Source organism: Ahaetulla prasina, chromosome 3, assembly GCF_028640845.1.
Source record: "Ahaetulla prasina isolate Xishuangbanna chromosome 3, ASM2864084v1, whole genome shotgun sequence".
Lineage (NCBI taxonomy): Eukaryota > Metazoa > Chordata > Lepidosauria > Squamata > Colubridae > Ahaetulla > Ahaetulla prasina.
Genome location: NC_080541.1, coordinates 109037435 through 109052808, shown reverse-complemented (window position 1 = coordinate 109052808; position 15374 = coordinate 109037435). Strand labels below are relative to the sequence as shown.

General features: G+C 47.4%; 1 protein-coding gene across 1 annotated transcript in view; it reads left to right on the top strand.

Annotated features, from left to right (window-relative positions):
* Positions 1–6609, top strand: part of HBEGF (heparin binding EGF like growth factor) — a 56572-nt gene extending 49963 nt beyond the window's left edge. Inside the window, exon 6 of the mRNA XM_058176028.1 lies at positions 6589–6609. The gene's annotated coding sequence lies outside the window, so the exon portion shown is untranslated. The remainder of the gene's footprint in view (positions 1–6588) is intronic.
* Positions 6610–15374: the final 8765 nt, after the last annotated feature.

Sequence of the window (15374 nt, the reverse complement as noted above, 5' to 3'; positions counted from 1 at the left end):
TGGTGTTATTGGTTGATTGTTTTGAGAAAGTAACAAACTTTTATTTTTAATTAGGTGAAAACCATGGGAACCTTCAGAGTCAGTTTTGACTAGATCTGTGCCAATATGATATATCCAATAAAGCTATTCTTTGAGGAATCCACCTGCCTTGGAGTTTTGCTTGCTGTGGGTCTATTACTTGGAACCCTGACATTAAACCAATTCTGCTAAATTCCAAGCTCCAAGTGGAGCTGCTATCTGGGGTCCTGAGCCCCAGCTGCTTACCTGGTCTACCCAGGCAGCAGGAAGACTCAGGGAAGATGAAAAAGGAGATGCCATGGGCACCTGCGGAGCTTCAGAGGAGCCCTTGAAAGCCTGCTGACCCCCTCGGTTGTTCAGTGGGTGGATTGGCTGCCAGGCTACATTCCAGGTGCCAGTGGAAGAACGCCCAATCACCTTGATGAGGGAGGCAAGAATGACAATCCTTGAGTGGAGGTCAATGGGCCCTCTGGACCTCAATGGATTTGTGGATTGTAGATATCATGCCACGGCCTGCCGCCAAATCCTGGGATCACTGCTGGAGACACTAGGCCAGCTGAGCCTCGGTGGCATCATTTGATGTTCCCCTCCTCGAGGGGCCGATCTACTTGGGTTGTGAATCCTCCACTGCTCCCATCAGCACAGTCTCACCCATGACTGAATCACCCCAGTTGGTACTAGTCAACCACCATTACAACCCATGTGGCCAGCCCATGGCCATCACCTTTGGCTCAGTTGAGCCCTGGACTGCAGTGGAGCCCACTTAGATGTCTGAGACCATCTAGCCCACTAAAATAACCTCAGTGTCAACTTTTGAAGCCATATTAGCACCAGAAGCTTCTATGCTGCCAACTCCATGTGCCTGGGAAAGTAGGAGGAGGGATTTAGGAGAGTGAATGCAGTTAGACATAATAGCATTCTCCCCTTCAGTCCAGGTCATAGTGTTTATGCATCTAGAGAAGGAGTGATTGCAGGGATGGCTCAAGTTGGGATGGATGATGATTGGACCATGTGGCAGACTGATGGGTGAAGGGGCTGGATTTGGGGTTTTGATTTACTGAGGAAAAACCCATAACCCTTAGATTTGGGTTTTCCCAGATGTGTCAGTATACCTACTCTAATAAAATGGAATTTTGAGAAATGCCTGCCTTGGAGTTTTTACTTGGAGTTGGGGACTTTCTGGAATGCCGACATTAACCCGAATCACTAAATTGAATAACGGCACGCTGAAAGGGGGCTGTCCAGGGTGCTGAGCCCCAGCATCAACCTGAACATCGGGTGGTGTGAAGACTCAGTGAAGATGGAGGAGAAAAAGGAAATCATGGAGGGAGCAATCATGGGGACTGATATCCGAGGACTTATCAAACCTGGTAATTCTCCTTCTGAAGAAGTGATGCAAGCCATTGAAGCTGCAGAGAAAACACAAAGGCTAGGTGCTCGGCCCAAGGAATTGGATTCCTGGAAAAGCTGCCAGCCTGATCTGACATCAGAAAGAGGACAGGAGGAGAGACTACCTGAATTTTGTGCCACGTCCAGCCCAATGAAGTCACCCCACGAGCCAGAATTGAGGGATGTGACAACTTTGGGGATTCCTGAGACTGGAATCTGTTGTCTCCATCTCGAAGCCAATTGTTAACCGGGCTCCCTGAGCGGTCTGAATGGATAGAAATGGGAAGTTATGCTCCCCCACACAACCTCCTCAAGTGAAATGGAACTTTCAGTTTTTCTGATCCAGGACCTAGTAGAGGAATTAGCGGCCAGCAGGCACCTTTCTACCCAGCCAGGGATGACAGGAGGAGTGGCTCTGCCAGGCAAAGCAGCATTTGGGAGACAGCAGACACAGCTGGCATGGGGATCCCCATCCCCCCCTGCTGCCCCCCCTCACCAGCCTGCTTTTGTGCTACCCCCTGCAGAATGTATCACCCCAGGATGAAGATTGTATCCCGGCCAGGGGTGGGTCCAGTGCCAATGGTCACCAGCACCTTCTTTTCCAATTTTCCAGGGATTCCCCATGGGCCCAATTTGCCCCAAGGATCCCGGCACATCAGTGGGGGATAATCCAGCAGCTGGCTGGAGCTCCAACCCCTTGTTGGGCTTGTTGCAGTTCAGCAAGCAGTGCAGGACCAGCCCTTGTCCCTCCTGCAGCTGCAATCCAGCCACCAGCAGCAGCTCTGCCACAGGGTCCAGCCCAGCAACCCACACTCGCCCCACCAGCCACTGGGGCACACCAGAAGCTTCCAGCCCAGCCACCCATTGCCGGACCCAATCCACCTGCAAGACCACCTTCATCCCGTTTTAGGGCCACCTTCGATGGTAAGCCTTCCAAATTGGCTTACTTCCTCAGCCGAATCTGGGCCCATATAGATCAGTATGGGGAATAATACAAAACTGATCACAAATTAGTATCTGCAATCTCAGAGGGGATGAATGAAGGAGATGCTTCAGACTGGATAGCCCAGCTGCACAACGAGGGAGCGGCTGAACTAAATGATGCTGAAAGATTTGTTGAGCTGCTTTGGGCCTGATTTGATTACCCTGACTGGATCAGTGAGAATGAAGCCACCATAAAAGAGATGAAGCAAGGTAATCAACCCATAAAAGACTTTGTATGGGATTTTATATGGCTCACAGGGAACCTTGCCCATTGGCCAGACTGCATACTCCTACACTATTTTAAAGAAGCCATTGATCAAGAAGTCAGAAAGCTTGTGGCATCCGAGGGGTGCCAGAGCGACTGCAGGACTGGTATGCCATGTCCATAGCTCTGGATAGAGAAATTCACCCCCTCCACAAAGCCCCAGCAGAGAAGCCACCTTGGAGAACTCTGCCTAGACATCCACTTGCTGAAGTCCCTCCCACTCAACCTGCAGGGGTGATTATATGCTATCGTTGTGGACAAATGGGTCATCGAGCTTCTGAGTGCCTGGCCGCTGCCCCAGTTCCACAACAATGTCTAGCCGTGACCACCCATGGCAGAAGGGCTCCAAGAAAACCCCCAGATACCAGCTGATTTGCCAGGCAAGCCATAGAGGTTCCCCTCCCCATCAAAGAGAGTGAGGACCCTCCGGCCAAAGAAGCCCCTCCAGACAAGACTAGCATGAAAGACGACCCAATGGAGAGTTCAACCATTCCCTCTTTTTCAATTAAAGTGAAACTGGTGGTGCCAGAGAACGGGGAGCAAGGTGAAGTACCAGCAATAATTGATACAGGCTGTACCAGATGTTTAATTGGACTTCCAATTGTTGAACAATTAGGGATAAAAAAAGCCTTAAAGCACTCAATTAAGTTTGAACACGTGGATGGGACATTAATTGGTGGAGTCCCAGCCACCCAAATTACTGGACTGGTTAGATTGGAATTTGGGAGACATCATGAATTTATACGATTTATAGTAGATTCTGACCAAAGATGTCAGAATCTGTCATTTAGGGCCTTGCTTGGCTTGACAAATGGGCCCCCACCATTAAATGGGAAGACAGATACCGGAAAATAATAATTGGAGTCGGGCCACTGTCCCCTGTCTCTCCTTCCAAGAGACTGCCAAACTATAGAAGCCAAATGCCAGAAGCCGCAACAGCCGCTTCAGACGGCCCACCCCCAGGCGAGCCCCAAATTCCCAAGGAATATAAAGACCAGGCTGAGGCATTTAGTGAGGAGGAATATAATATCCTCCCCCATCAAGCCACTAACTGTTCCACTGAATTAGAACCTGAGGCCAAGTTACCAAAACCCAGAATGTACTCCATGACACCTGCAGAAATGACCGAGTTGAGGAAGTACATTGATACCAACTTAGTCAGAGGATTCATCGAGACTGCAAAACCAAAAGTGGCAGCCCCCATCTTGTTTAAAGAGAAGAAGAGGGGGCTGAGATTATTTGTTGACTTTTGAAACATCAATGCTGTTTGCATACAAAACACCTACCCGCTACCCTAAATGAAAGACTTGCTGAACCACTTATCAAAAGGCAAAATCTTCACCAAGCTAGATCTAAGGGAAGCCTATTACCTAAGGGAAGCCTATTACCAAGGGGATGAATGGAAAATGGCATTTAACTGCCTTCTGGGCAATTTCCAATTCCAAGTCATGCCTTTTGGGCTGCAATGTTCATGCAACTGATCAATGAGGTGCAACATGAGCACCTGTATTAGGGAGTCCTTGTTTACCTGAACAACATTCTTATACTCAGTAAGAACATGGAAGAACACATCAAACTAGTCAGACAGGTACTCAAAAAACTTCTAGCAGCCAAACTTTATACGAAGCTATCAAAATGCGAGTTTCACAATGGAACTTAGATTACCTGGGTTACCATGTGTCTAATCAAGGAATCGAAATGGACCCAGGAAAGGTGAAGGCAGTGCTAGACTGGCAACCCACACGAACACGTAAGCAACTTCAAAGCTTCCTGGAGTTTGCAAATTTTTGCAGACAATTCATCCCTTCCTTTGCCAAGGTTGCACTCCCTTTGATGGAATTACTAAAAACCAGTCCATTTCCAACCAAACCAAAGCCTAGCCAACCCCTAGCTTGGACAATGGACTGTCATAAATCCTTTGAACAATTAAAATGGCAGTTTGCGGCAGAACCGATCCTCCAATACCCTGACCCAGACAAGCCCTTCATAATCCAAGCCGATGCCAGTGACATAGCAGTTGTAGCTGTCCTACTGCAGAGGAACACTCAAAACTAACTAATACCTTGTGTGTATGTGTCCAAAAAGCTAACGGACATGGAATGCAGGTGGGTGGTTTGGGAGAAGGAAGCTTTTCTGGTGCAATGGGCTCTCCTATCCTGGAGACATTTCCTAGAGGGGGTTAAGAAGCCTGTTGAGGTATGGACTGATCATAAAAACCTCGAGGCACTAAAGACCCCTTAGAAACTTTCCCCTAAAGAAGTTTGCTGGGCTCAGTATTTTAAAAGCTTTAACTTCAAGCTAAAATACATCCCGGGGGGAGAAACCTACTGGCCAATGCATTGTCCAGGAAGCCCCAATTTGACAGCCGATGAGAAGAGGTAGTACATGCCATGATCTTGAAAGCTCAGCCAGCTGCCCAAGCACGCACTAGGGCACAAACCAGACTCCATTCCAACCTCCCTGAAGACAAGTTGACGGCAGAGTTAAAAGCTGCGCTATCAGACAATACCTAGTTTGAAGAAAACCAACTGGACTTAATGTTGCATGAGGGACTGGTTTGGAAAGGGAGTAAAATTTATGTGCCCCACTCCATGAGACATAGCCATGACTCCCGACTAGGGGGCCACTTAGGGTTCTTAAAAACCCTCCATTTGGTTAGAAGGCAGTTCTGGTAACGAAAGATGAAAACCGACGTAGAGGAGAATGTTAGAAGCAGTGCTACCTGTGCCACCATGAAATCCCAACCAGGGAAACCCCCTGGTCTTCTCCAGCAAATGGCAGAACCTACACAAGCATGGGAGGAGATTGCAATGGACTTTATTGCTGAACTGTCAGAAAGTGGAGGAAACATGGTGATTTGGACTGTCATTGATTTGTTCTCCAAACAAGCACACTTCACTGCCTGTAACCCTCAGCCCAAAAACTGGCGAAACGTTTCATGAAGTACATCTACAAGCTACATGGGGTCCCTCAGAGAATAATATCAGATCGAGGGGTCCAATTTACTGCTACGTTCTGGAAGGAGTTCCTAAAGTCCATTGGGTCATCACAGGGGCTTAGCTCAGCATTCCATCCTTCGATTAACGGATCCACTGAAAATACAAATGCCATGGCGGAATAATACATTAGATGTTATGTAAATTATCAACAAGAAAACTGGGCGGAGTTATTGCTATTCACAGAAGTGGCTTACAATAATGCAGTACACAGTAGTACAGGATCGATTCCTTTTCAAATAACTACTGGCATGGATTTTGCACCTATGCCTGAATTGCCTAGAGAACCACCCACTTCCATGTCCCTAACAGAATGGGTGACCTCCTTGAAAAAGGGTTGGGAGGATACTAAGAAGGTCCTAGCAGAAGCAGCTGAGAAATATAAAACCCAGGCAGACAAACACAGGTCTCTCCAGCTGTCTTTTCAAATAGGAGATAAAGTGTATTTATCAACTAAGTACCTAAGATTGAGGCTACCTAGCAAGAAATTTGAATCGAAATTCATCAGTCCCTTCCCTATAGTGAAGGTGATTAACCCGGTAACAGTCCATCTTAACCTCCCTTGAATCCTGGGAAAAATCAATCGCGTATTTCACAGCAGCCTTTTAAAACCAGCAGTGGGCTCTACCTTAAGACCTTTACCAGTTGTTCCCCCCCTCCTTTGATAATACAAGGTGAAACCCATTACGAAGTCAAGAAGATTCTTGACTCTAGGTTGCAATGAGGTCGGTTACAATATTTAGTACACTGGAAAGGGTACCCTTTGTCAGAAGCTACATGGGTCAAAAGTTGGGATCTAAAGGCTGATATTCTAGCGAAACAATTTCACGATAAATTCCCTGACAAACCAAAGGGTCCTCAGGGATGGGGGAGAGGAGGTTTTATGAACAATGTGTTAACCCTCTTCTTTTGTGTTTTGTTCATTTTATTTTCCAGAGCGTGGTTTTTCCATCAGGGGGACACCTGTCAGCTTTGGAAACCATATTAGCACCAGAAGCTTCCACGCTGCCAACTCCATGTGCCTGGGAAAGTAGGAGGGGGGATTTAGGAGAGTGAATGCAGTTAGACATAATAGCATTCTTCCCTTCGGTCCAGGTCATGGTGTTTATGCATCTAGAGGAGGAGTGATTGCAGGGATGGCTCAAGTTGGGACGGATGATGATTGGACCATGTGACAGACTGGTGGGTGAAGGGGCTGGATTTGGGGTTTTGATTTACTGAGGGAAAACCCTGAACCCTCCGATTCGGGTTTTCCCAGATGTGCCAATATACCTACTCTAGTAAAATGGATCCTTGTGAAATGCCTGCCTTGGAGTTTTTACTTGGAGTTGGGGACTTTCTGGAATGCTGACACTCAGCTGCAGCCAGCATAGCAGGTGCCACCTGCTTGGGCTTACTACCCAGGGCAGGAATGGGTCCAAGCCCAGTGGATGCCTGTCCTGGCTCCAGTGTCACTGCCTCCTTCTCCTCCTCCAGCCCAGCCTACCACCCGGTCACACTTCAGTGCTGCTTTTGATGGAAGCCTAGATAAGCTGGCCTTCTACCTGAACTGGGTGTGGGCTCACATCGATCACTATGGGGACAACTACCCTAACAACCAGGAAATAATCACTGTCATCACCAAGAACCTGGAGGGAGAAGCTGCAGAGTGGGAGACCCAATTGCATGCTGAAGCCACCCTGAGCTAGGGAACATTGATGAATTCCTGCAGAAACTGAGGAAAAGGTTCAAGGATACGGCCTACAGCCAGGAAGCAGAGGCTGAAATTGAGGCGATCAAGCAGAGGGACCACCCGGCCAAAGAGTACATTGGAGAATATCAGAGACTTGCTGGAAAACTGCAGTACTGGCCTGAACGCCTCCTTGTGCACTTCTTTAAGAAGGGCCTGGGCAGGGAGCTATGCAATGCCTGCATCTGCCGGGGCATCCTGGAGTGCATCTATGACCAATACCAGATGGCAGTGGCCATGGATATCGAGCTCCACTGGCACCCTAAAGAGACACCAGAGAAAAAGCCCAAGAGACAGTTTGGCCAGCGATCCATTTCCCGCCAAGTGGAAGAGCAGCCCAGGGGGACCCCAATGACATCAATCAAATGCTTTCAGTGTGGTCAGCAGGGCCATTGAGCATCAGAATGCCTGGCACCGACCCTTGTCCCTCAAGCAAAGATTCCTGCATCAGTCAAGCTCCAAAAGCCACTGCAGAGACCCACAGAGAAAGATTAGTGGTGCCTAAGACGGGAGCCCAGGGCAAAGTAGAGTCTGTCATAGACATGGGATGCACCAGTGCCTGATCAGCCTCCCCCTCTGTCAGAAGCTAGGTATCTGGACTAGACCTTTAACCAACCTGACATGAGCAAGTCAATGGGTCATTAATCAAGGGAGTCCCAGCCACCCTTGTCACTGAGCCCATGCGGTTAGAAATGGGTCACCACTGAGAGCTCATCCCATTCGTGGTGGTACCAAAAGTGACTGAAATGGTCATCCTGGGGCTGGTATGGCTGGACAAATGGGGTCTTACCATTTTGTGGGAAGACGGCTACCAGAAAATAAAACTGGGACTAGGTCCTCTTCCCCTACAGCCCTGCGGGGGGAGGATCAATTAGTCAGCTAAAGGGTGAAAAAGCAACCGCTACCTCAGAGCCATGGCCGGGAAGCTCCCAGATTCCCAGAGAGTACCATGATTTGGCTGAAATGTTTAGTGAAGAGGAATCAATGCCCTAATGCCTCACTGCCCTACAGACTGTGCCAAAGAATTTGTGACAGGGGCCAAACTGCCAAAGCCAAAGAGAGCCTATGCACCAAGACAAATTCCTTGTGTGTCCAATCACACTTGGCCAATAAAAAATTCTATTCTATTCTATGTACTCCATGACCCCAAGAGAGATGACAGAATCAAGGGGTTACATTGACACTAACTTGCCCATGGATTCATGCAACCAATTAAGTCCAGAGTAGCCGCTCCAGTACTCTTCAAAGAAAAAAAAGATGGGTCAATGAGATTATGCATTGATTTTAGGGATATTAATGCAGTATGCGAAGAAAACATCTACCCACTGTCTCTCATGAAGGACATGATAACCCACTTAGCAAAAGGGAAGATTTTACCAAACTGGACCTGCTGGAGGCATACTGCCAAGTGCGGATAAAGAGGGGCAATGAGTGGAAAACTGCCTTTAACTGTCCTTTAGGATGTCTTTTGGATTACAAGGAGCCCCTGCAGTCTTCATGTAACTAATAAACGAGGTGCTACATGAGCACCTGTATACAGGAGTCCTCGTGTATTCTCATTTTCACTGAAACCCTAGAAAAGCACGTTAAACTGGTGCGCCAATTTCTGAAAACACTCCTCGCGGCTAAGCTATATGAGAAGCTGTCAAAATGTGAATTCCACAAGACAAGCCTGGGCTACCTGGGCTACCGAGTGTCAAATGAGGGGGTAGAGTTAAAGTGGTCTTATACTGCCAACCCCCTCGCAGTCAAAAGCAGCTTCAGAGCTTCTTGGGGTTTGCCAACTTCTACATGCAATTCATTCCCTCCTTTGCTGAAATTGCTCTGCCCATCACCGAGCTATTGAAAACTGGAGGGGGCCCACAGCAACCAAATCCAAGCCAACCCCTAAACTGGATTTTAGAATGCTAATAGGCTTTTGAAACGCTGAAGGCCCTGTTTGCTAAGGAGCCAGTCCTCAGGCACCCTGATCCAGAACAGCCCATTGTTGTCCAAGCTGACACCAGTGACGTGGCCATTGCAGCAGTTCTCCTCCAGAAGAACACTGATGGGAACTTGCGATCCTGCGCATACACCTCCAAAAAATTGACAGAGACCAAGAGGAGATAGGCCGTGTGGGAGAAGGAAGCCTACATGGTTCGTTGGTCCCTATTGAACTGAAGACACTTTCTTGAGGCCAGTCACATTTTGTTTGAAGTGTGAACTGACCATAAGAACCTAGAGGTGCTCAAGACTCCACAAAGACTTCCTCCAAAGCAGGTTTGCTGGGCACAGTACTTGAAACAGTTTAACTTTGAGCTAAAGAACACCCCTGGAGGAAAAAACCTCCTGGCAGATGCTCTATCACTCAAGCCACAGTATGATAACAAACATGAGGAAGTGGTTCACACCATGATTCCCCTCTCCTAACCTACCTCATAAGCCATGACCCATGGACAAAGTAGAAGACAGGGGGCTAAAAGTGAAGGTGGAGTGACCCAAACCTAAGAGACAAACTGCCAGCCGACCTGTGGTACAATGACAACTAGGAGGCACAGACCTTAAAGGATGGTCTAGCTTGGAAAGGTTGAAAGTTGTACGTGCCTACAAGCCTGTGATTCCAAGTTCTTTGCAGAGTCATGACTCTAAGCAGACATGGCACTTTGTCTACTTAAAAACCCTGCATCTCCCCCTCCCTTCTCTTCCACTGCAGGGCCACCACAAAGCTCCTGCCCACCAAAGCCACAGAGGGCAGGGAAGGGGCGGAGCCAGAAGGTGACAGTGGGCGAGTTGGCATGGCTCAACCAACCACTACTGGCAAAGCGGTTTTGGCAGGCTGGTGGCAGGAAGAGCTCTAGCCAGGAGCAGCCCAGCAGGGTGACCGAGAATAGCACAGCCAGGAGGGCAAAGAGCCCCCGCGAGGCCAGCAGCAGTAGGTGCAGCAGGCCCAGCATCAGGGGTGAAATGCTCCTGGTTCGCACTGGCTCTCCCGATTAGGTAGCGATGGCAGCTGCTGGTTCAGAGGACTGGTAGCAAAAATCCCTGGCCCCACCCCCCTGCCTCTGCTGAGCCACACCATCAGCAGAGGTTTTTTTTTTTACTTTTAAAAGTTTTTCTTCAGCCGAAAACATACCTTTAAAAGTAAAAAAAACACAACCCTCTGATGATCGCGGGGCTGAGCAGAGATCATCAGAACACTTTAAAAGTTTTTTTTAAAAAAAACCTTTTCAGCCGAAGGGGAAAAAAAGGAAAGGGGGGGGCTTTAAAAGGCTCCTCTGGCCATCCCAGCTGAGTTCCTCATCACCAGAACCTTAAAAAACATGTTTTCTACATGTTAAAACAATTATTTTAAGAGGTTCTGGGCTGCTATGAGGGAACTTCAGCTGAGATCGTCAGAGGAACTAACTTTAAAACTTTTTTTTCCTCTGGCAATCCCAGAGGAGTTTCCTGATCCTAGCAGGCTTTTAAACTCACTTTTTAACAGCCGCCACTTACAAGAGCCCCCACCCATACCCACCCAATGTCCCCTCCTCACTTACCTATAATTACTGCTCTTTCGGGCTGGCAATGCAATGCTTACTTCAGCTACTGAAGAAAAAAAAAAGCTTGCTTTCACTTCCTGCTTTGCTGGCTGAGGAACTCTGGGATTTGAAGTCCACAATCAAATCAAATCAAATCAAATCAAATCAAATCAAATCAAATCAAATAAAATAAAATAAAATAAAATAAAATAAAATATTTGTGCAGCTTTCTGAGATTTGGTGTGTTCCTGTAGTGTTTCACTCTAACTACACAAACACACAAAATCTCACAAAGCTGTATGTGGCATTTTGTGTGAAGTGAGTCAGCTGTGTTGTGTTGTGTGTGTGTAAAATGTGAAAGTGTGAGGTTCCTGCTTGTTGCAGGGGCCATTTTGGGTGAAGTGCAGCTGGTTTTACATTGTGTGTGAGTCAGTTGTGTTGTATTGTGTTATGTGTGTGTAAAGTGTGAAAGTTGGTTTTTGGTACCTCTTATTGTTTTGTATACTTCATTAATTATTTTTATTATTTATTGTTATTGGCCACGCCCACCCAGTCATCTGACACCAAGCCATGCCCACCAATTAAGCCGCGCCCACAGAACCGGTAGGGAAATTTTTTAGATTTCACCCCTGCCCAGCATCATATATTTGATACAAAATAACTGAAAACGTGTTCTTCAAATAAATGGAGTATCAGCCTCTATGATGCTTGCTTGCTTCGGCTGCCATAGTAATGGGAGGTGGGAGGTATAATAGGTATTTGGGAGGGGGCAAGTGAGATGGTGGAGATGTCTCGTGAAAGGCAGAAAAATTTTCACTGTCTTCATAGCAGCCACAGGGAGTGCTGATAGCAGTCAAGGTCAACTGTTCTGGCATACCAGATAGATGGGATCATCTGAAGAAGCATCCCACCTTGGGGAGATGTGGATTGGACATTCAACTTGGATCCTTGGGGGGAGAGATTTGGGGATGCTTTCAATATGTAATTTTCGCATCTATTGCCTCAGACCTTGCTTTCTTTTCATTGCATTCAATTCATACTCAGTAAAAGTACCTTTCTCTACAAACATGGAGTTGGGTTTTTTTCCTTGAGTTTTGAACGGAGGCACACCTGACATGGAGATTCATGAAAAAATAGCATCTCTACTTCCACTTAGTCTATTAATATTAAGTTTAATTGTATTTTGCTTGCGTACTCTTAATAGAACACCAATTCTATTGTGCCTTCCTGTTTCTTCTGTCTTTGTGTGCATTGCAGGATATCTGGCTTTTTTGTTCCATAGATTATTTTTGAACTGTGTCTCTAAGTATTTGATGCGATTAGCAACTCATGGATAACTGAATGTCATATTTCTATTTTATTAACAACAGATGTTTATTAGGACTAAATGCTTTTTTCTATATTTAAAAATGTACATTAAAATCCTCCTCAACTTTTTCTGGTTTACTCAATGGGTACAGAACAAAAAGTTCTGCACTGCTGGCCAAGGCAAGAGTTTCTTGGCTTCTGACTATCACAGTTCAGGACTCAGACTCAGACTCTGAATGAGCTGCTCCAGCTGAACCTGTGGAGTATTAGCCTCAGGAGACATCAAGCCTGGAATCACTTGATCAAACACAGGTATTATTAGAACAGTTGAAGCAGTCAGATGATGAGGAATGGCTGCCAAGCGCTCACACTCAGTGAATGGAGCAGAGAGTAGAACAAAGATTGTTATGTACCATATAAGGAGGAGCTATAGACTTCACTCAGGTCCTCCAAAAAGACTGGAAATACTTAAAACTCTTTGGTTAAACCATCTGGCAGCTCTTTATAAAAGAAGACAGTGCCAGACAAGCACTTTGTTGGGTTGTACTGGTCTACTAATAAAGAACTGTTGTTACTGAAAGAGCTGTGTCCATCTCTTCCATCAGCAAATCTAACAAAGATGCTCAATGCTCAGGAAGAAACTATTTTAATTTAAGATAGCTGGCTCCAGCATGATTTAAGAGGCAGCCCGATCCCTGTTTCTCTATTGCAAACAACTATCTGATTTCCTGCTTGGTGTGTAGTTTTTGTGAAATCTGATCTTTGAACTGACTAACAAACCTGCCTTGGCTCCTGAATTTTAAACTGGATCCAGACTTTCCTTCTATGAGTTCTCCTTATTGCTACTTAGCATCACAAAATACTTGTGGAGTAGTTAAAAGTAGCTATCAGACAGTTAGTAGTGATCTAAACTTCCTACCAGAAGTTGCCTCCTCTCCAAAACCAAAGTCCAAAGCGTTGGCAATGCTCTTTTTCTAATTTGCTCTGTAACTGGTTTATTCATTTTTTTAAAATGATGTATTTTGGCAGGATGTAGAAGCTAGCTAGCCTTAAATTTAGTGGGATGGAATGGGATGAAACTTAAAAGAAAGCCTCTTTTTAAAACAGAAAGAGAGGTCTATTATTTAATATCTGTCTGTATGTATACATGTGCACCTAGCAGGCAGTAGTACTATTAGTGCCAGTTCTTCCAAAAAAATTTGGAAGAATTAAGGGCCCCCTTTGGGGAAGGTGTTTGAGCAGAAGGAAATATTATTTTGAACAATTAAAAGAAGACTGATTTGAAAAGCAAGAGAATAGGAACAGGAAACTAATCCTTCTTTTTATCAAGCCATCACACTGAGTCAAATCTGAAGTAAAGGTGCTATAGCAGTTATCTCAAAGAGACAAGAAAATCAAGGACCACTACCACTTCCGCATGGAATCTTATATTCCTTTACCTTAAATTTGTTCTTTTTTTCTTCTGACAGATCACTGTCAGATCACAGCAATTGCATCTGAGCATTACTTACTGAGCATGTGCCAAGATGGCGCGGTGAAAGTCTTCGTCGGAGCGGTTGGCGGCCTTTCCTAGGGCCTGGGACTGGGAGGTGGTGTTTTCCAACCTTCTGGTCCCAGACCCTGCTGGGGGAACATCTCAAGCAGCGTTTAAGATGAGGCTGGTTGGATTTGAGGGTCCAGGACGTGTGGTAGGCTCGGCGTTTTCCTCGGCCTCCTGATGGGCGGCGGTTGCAGCCGCGGCGGCCGCAGCATGGCCTTTGGGCCTGGCGGCGGCGGCAGCAGCAGCAGAGGCCTCCCCCAGGGGCTGAAGGTTCTTCCAACGACGCCAGAGAGTGGATGGTCAGACGCTTTCCCCACAATGTTCCCTTCGGTGCTGCCCTCGGCTTCTTGCTGGGGTGGCGGCCGCGATGGCGGCAGCCACGGCATGGCTTTTGGGTCTGGCGGCGGCGGCGGCAGAGGCCCCCCCCAGGAGCTGAGGGCTTTTCCAGCAACGCCAGACAGGGAATGGCCGGATACTTTCCCATGGTGTTCCCTCGGCGTCTCCCTTGGCCTTCTGTTTGGGGTGGTGGCCGCAGCGGTCGCGGCATGGCTTCCGGGTTCGGTGGTAGCGGCGGCCGCGGACTTCCCCACCCCACTCCAGGGGCTGAGGGTTTTTTTTCATGAGCGCCGGAGGGCTTTTCCATCGACGCCAGAGAGGAGAGGATTGGACGTGGGAGAAGTAGAGGGTCGGATGAGTCATCTGGAGGGTCCAGCCCGTTGAGGAGGGAGTCGGAGGCGAGGCTGGCCCTCTTTTAGACCCTCTACAGTTTGGCCCGAGATGGTGGTAGCGGTGGCCCTCACTAAGACTGAGACTAAGACTAAGTCCTGAAGAGCCAGAGTAGCTCGGTATGGAGTTTTTGGCCCATATCGTCTTTCGACATCAAGGCCTATATTAATCTTTTAATATCTAGGCTGAACGGACTGGCTCAGAGGAGAGTGGCTAGCTTCATCTGGACCTGGGGCAATGTGGTGGCCGTTTGGTTTGGTGATAGAGTAACGACCCCACGGAGTCCGGGGAGTCCATGGTTTATCTTGTGAGCCACGGCCTACTCTGCTAGACATGGAACTTCTGCTGTAATGACATCTGGACCAGCTGGATGGGCTGCTAATCGCACCATAATTTTATTATGCGGAGATTTTCTACTGCGGACCTTCTTGCCCTGTGAGACTCCCCTCTCTCGCAGGTTTGGCCCTCCTCACTATCGAGGGCCCATCTTGAGGATGGTTTGGAACCCGAGTTGGCATGCTAAATCTAGGAGGCTTAGGGATTTTTAATCAATTGTTTTAACCGTTTTTAAGTGGGAGTTTTAATGGAAATTTTAAGGGGAGGAAACTGACGGGTCTGGGTTGGGGTGGTGGGTGGAAACCCGTCAGGAAGGTGCTAAGTCCACCATGTGTTCGCGGTGATACTTTAACAGGTCCAAAGGCAGTGAGGGAGGGTTTCGTTCCAGTCTATCAGGGTCGAGTCATCAATACGGTAAGCGGGAGAGGCAGATATGACGGAACAGGGGGGGCATATCAGGTTTCGGGGGTTCGCTCTCGCTGTTTAAGAGCGATTGAGTGCCCCGGCCCCCCACGAGTTTCCCGTTCCCCGAGTGGCCAGAGTTCTCGGGACTTGGGCCTTCGGCTGATGTTATGTAATGCTA